General features: G+C 44.5%; 1 protein-coding gene across 2 annotated transcripts in view; it reads right to left on the bottom strand.

Annotated features, from left to right (window-relative positions):
* The window catches only part of LOC138003932 (acyl-CoA desaturase-like), an 18,059-nt gene extending 17,093 nt beyond the window's left edge, over positions 1-966 (bottom strand). The window contains exon 1 of one of the 2 annotated variants that reach the window (XM_068850253.1): positions 839-966. The gene's annotated coding sequence lies outside the window, so the exon portion shown is untranslated. The remainder of the gene's footprint in view (positions 1-838) is intronic. The other variant, XM_068850252.1, reaches the window with a different exon arrangement.
* Positions 967-5,000: the final 4,034 nt, after the last annotated feature.

Genomic DNA, 5,000 nt, shown 5'->3' with positions numbered 1-5,000 from the left:
TGCTGAATTTGGAGCTTACGCGAGTTCGACTACGTCGGCATCGAAAACGTCATTTAAAATATAATTTCACTTTGTTTTGAATATTTCACCATTATTCCAAGTCCGTCGGCAAGGAAATAGCGTACCAATATTCTCGGCATGCAATTGGCATGAACGGTGTCGTTGTTTGGAGAGGAAATTGGAAATCTATCGTCAGTGCTTCATGCTCCACGTTTTTTCAGATTTTTTCAGTTCTTGAGATGCTAAGACAAGTAGGCAAAGAAATGTGCAAAGTTGTAAAACGCACACACGGCGTTGAAAACCATTGGTTTTGTTCATGATGCACCCTACTGAGTTACCCTTGTCCTAGAGGACTTGAAAGTCTTGGAAAAACGTCTTTTCCCAACTTCGTACCAGACGAATGATCCGTCTCTATTTTAAAATTAATCGGGGCAATTCGGGGCAAAGTTGTTGAAAAAGCCGATTAACACTAATCCGGCGTGGGTTAAATACCTACCAAGGGCTGAAGTTTGCCCGTCAGAAAAGCCTTAACATTGTATTTTTATGCTAAAGGAAAGAAAAAGTCAAAGTCAACATTGCAGACTAATAATCTTGTATCCTAACCGTTTTTTTTTTAATCAGAAAATAATGGGCAATTTAAGTTCTCAGTAATCTACATTAGCTTAATCGGGATTTGAGACGAATTTAACAGACGCAGAAAAAATGTTTGACGGATAATGTGTCTTAGATAGTTCGTCCCGTCTCTACACTACATGAATAACTTGAGAGATGCATCATTCGTCTGGACCGATTATGCGTCTCTAGTATAGAAAGACCAATTAGAAAGACTGTAACAAACCTTTCAGAAAAACAGCGCCGAAACTCTAACGTCGTTTCCTTGTCCCCTGACGCAGGTAACTGTGTATTAACTGAAGGTATCTGGTTATAAGAAATTTCTTCTTTTTTTTTGCAGACTCATGATACGTGCCTTGCACGGTTATTTCACGTGGATATTTGCAAGTGTGTGTCGAGAAAGGTCATCGATCTGAACTTTCGCTTGACAGAATCTGAGGATGACAACAACAGAATTCCTCTTGAGAGTAAACATTTTAAGGAGGCTCGAAAGGTTTTTTAGCTGCGTGAGCGCGTGTAACCTACACACACCATAACTAAAAAACAAGCGTCAGCTGAATGAATCAAATTTCTATCAAAAGTAGCTCGTGCAACACACCGAAAGTCAAAAAACGGCGTAAAATAGCGCGAACCGGAAATAAAACCTGCGGGAAAAAATTGTCTTTCTCTCGAAATTTTGCTGGGTGACCTATCTTGATTTTTTGCATGCACGTATTATTCACGATGGCATTTCAAGTAAAGAAGTTTAGGGAAAGTTATCTAGTACTGAGGAGCTTGGCAAGGCCATCGACTCACTAGCCAGTGGCAAAGCCCCAGGAAACGATGGCATCCCCCCTGAGGTCATCAAAGCAGGCAAACAGACCACCCTCCTCGAGCACCTCCATGAACTCTTACTTTAGTGCTGGGAGTAAGGAGGTGTGCCACGGGAAAGGCTCGATGCCAACATCATCACCAAATACAAGAACAAAGGCGATCGCAGCGATTGTAACAACTATCGCGGCATATCCCTCCTCAGCACTGTTGGGAAGACCTTCGCCCGTGTTGTGCTGAACAGACTGCAGCTGCTTGCCGAGCGAATATAACCAGAGGCGCAGTGCGGGTTCCGAGCTGAGCGATCAATGATCGACATGATATTCTCTCTGAGGCAGCTGCAAGAGAAGTGCCGCGAACAGGGACGCTCCTTGTACATCGCCTTCATAGACCTGACCAAGGCTTTCGACTTAGTCAGCAGGGCAGGGCGGTTCACACTCCTGCAGAGAATCGGATGTCCCCCCAAGGTCCTGAGGATGATCACGTCCTTCCATGAGGATATGAAGGGCACTGTCCAATACGACGGCTCGTCCTCGGACCCCCTCTCTATCAAGAGCGGTGTTAAACAGGACTGTGTCCTCGCCCCAACACTTTTCGGCATCCTGTTCTCCCTGCTGCTGCGCTACGCCTTCAGCCAATTGGAAGAGGGCGTGTACCTCCACACCAGAAACGATGGCAGCCTGTTCAACCTCGCGCGCCTCCGTGCAAAGACTAAAGTGCGGAAAGTTCTCATACGTGAGTTGCTATTCGCTGATGATGTTGCCCTGACAGCACACACCGAGGCTGCCCTCCAAGAACTCATCATCTGTTTTGCCCAGGCCTGCACTGAGTTTGGCCTGATGATCAGCATAAAAAAGACAAACATCCTGGCCCAAGACGTCAGCTCGGTCCCGTCCATCTCCATTGGCGACTGAGCACTTGTCGCGGTGGAAGATCTCACTTATCTCGGCTCCACCATCTCCAGCAGCCTCTGCCTGGACTCCGAGCTGAACTCCAGGATCGGCAAGGCATCAGCAGCAATGGCCCGTCTGTCAAAGAGAGTGTGGGAGAACCCCATGCTAACCATCAAGACAAAGACACAAGTGCATCAAGCCTGTGTGTTGAGTACAATGTTGTATGGGAGTAAGAGCTGGACTCTATATGCCCGACAAGAACGCAGATTGAACACCTTCCACCAACGCTGCCTTAGACGGATCCTTGACATCTCATGGCAGGATCATGTCCCCAACAAAGATGTTTTGGAGAAGGCAGGAACTTTCAGCCTGTTCGCCCTGCTCACCAAGAGACGCTTGTGCTGGCTAGGCCATGTCACCCGCATGAAAGATGGCAGACTCCCCAAGCACATTCTGTATGGTGAGCTTGCCACTGGCTCCAGACCAACGGATAGCCCAGCACTCCGCTCAAGGCGGGTGGCATTGCTCCAGCAGGACTGGAAGCGCTGGCAACAGACCGCAGCAAATGGCAATCCACCACCAGGTCGGCCATCAAGACAGCTGAGCTGAAGCGTGAAGAGCAGTGGGAGAAAAGGCGAGCACGCAAACGCCAGAGAACGGAGCCAGCACCCTCGGACGACAACGTCTTCACCTGCACCAACTGTAGAAGGATCTGCCGTTCCAGGATCGGGCTCTACAGCCTTAGCCGGCGCTGCAGCTCCACCACGGACTGACCCTCAACAGGCGCAATCTCCATAGTCTCCCGAGACTGACGGATGCCTACTACTACTATGCTGATTTGCATTACTCGTTTGTTCATATTCGTGGAAACGTGGGTGAACTGATTGCTCGATTGGGACCGCTGAGATGGACTTGTGTTGGACCCCCTGATGGTATAGCGCAGTCTGGAACAAGAAGACACACCATCCGAACGTTGTTAATCAAGGATACAGGGCTGATGGGTGAAACTGGAGGTTGTTGTGAGCTGGAACAAACACTCAAGCGTTTTTGAGAGATAGAGAGTTATGGGACGGAAGTGAGCGATAGAATTGTGTGTGCTGAAGAGGAAAGATTGGCGTTGGAGGCAGTAAGCAGTTCTGTTCATTACAATGACGGGAGGTACAGTGTTGCAGTACTTTGGAAAGAAGGGAGGCCTTCTTCTTCTGAACAATCGACAAGTAGCAGAATCTCGCCTTCGCAGCACTGAGAGGAACCTGAAGAAAAAATGATTTGTCCAGAAGGAGTATCAGAAGGTTACTGAAGCACCACCCCTTGAAGTTTGGTACTTGCTGCTTTTCCCGATTGTTAAACTGAGCAAGTCCACCACGAAAGTAAGGATTGTATTTGACTGTTCTGCAAAACGTGATGGCACATCCCTGTTACAGGTAAATTTGAAATTCAGGTAGAAATCATTTCAACCTAGGTAAATTTAATTTTAAACTACGTTGAAATTGAAAGTAGGAAACATCAACAAAAAGTCCATCAATTGTTAGTACGTACGTGTATATTGGTAACTAAATCGGTGCTGGAAGTAAGGGATGTGGTTAGCGTACGTTTTTCATGAGGTAGTCTGTAAAAACGCCTTTGGTTGTTATTAAGTTTAAGCACTGATTTTAAATGGTTAGCATTAAAGTTGGGGTTAGGCATACTGTGCATGATAACCAATTCTGCTTTTTTAATCTCAGAGCAGCAGAAAAACAAAATCTTGTTTAATAAGAATGAACTTCACGTGACTTTGTTTTATTTTTATTTGTCTGGTTTTTGGAAGGAAAAAGACATCCAAAAATTGACCTTCTATAGCGTAGCTTATTGAATGATGTACCGTTACTTGCACAAATATAGTTCAGCAGAAAATCCCTTTGCGATTATAAGTACTTGAATAATCAAATTCAAAATTTTTTTTTCTGGTAGTTCACAAAGTTTATAACCTTTATTAAACAGTAATTACTGGTTTGCAGTTGAACAATGAGAAGTCATTTCCTTCTTTTTGCACCTCTTGTAAATGTGTCACTGGTGAAGTGCTTTTTTGCACGTGGCAGTGAAACTTATTGTTTTAGTGGTGTCTAATGACACATTCATGTCTTCTGTAATTTGTAGTCTGTTTGGTGCAATCCAAGTGTCAAAAATTCCAAATTTGGTTACAACTTTCATAAATCCATGTTGTTTTTCAATTACTTTACCAAGAAGTGTGTTTGGGTGCAATGGACGTTAATGTTTATTTTGACAAAGTTGTTGACTTGGAATGAAATAGTATTGGGTTTACTTGTTGTCATTTTGTTGTTGTATTTCCTTTGTGTGTTTTTTGCTTTTTCCTGTTGAGATGTCCTTATCTCCTTGGTTGACTTGATAAATCAAAATAACAATCACGGTTAGGTGCAGGTTCTGCATCCATATCTGCACATTCTTTTTCTTCTTCCAGAATACTCAGCCTCCTTCGCAACTGAAGATTCAGCTCCTTTTGGATTCACCACTTGTTGTTTCCGAATATATTCCACAACTGCTACAAAGGTTTTCGAGTAGGTGGAAGAGGAACGATCCATGTCTAACTAAAGAAAAGTACGCCTGATCACAGGTTATTGCCATCCACAAATTCGTCAGTAATTGTTACCTAAGAAATGGCTCGCTTTCAAAACTAATAAAGGCTAA

The sequence above is a fragment of the Montipora foliosa genome, chromosome 5, assembly GCF_036669935.1.
Source record: "Montipora foliosa isolate CH-2021 chromosome 5, ASM3666993v2, whole genome shotgun sequence".
Lineage (NCBI taxonomy): Eukaryota > Metazoa > Cnidaria > Anthozoa > Scleractinia > Acroporidae > Montipora > Montipora foliosa.
The sequence above is the reverse complement of the archived record's forward strand: the minus strand, read 5'-3'. Positions and strand labels throughout refer to the sequence as shown.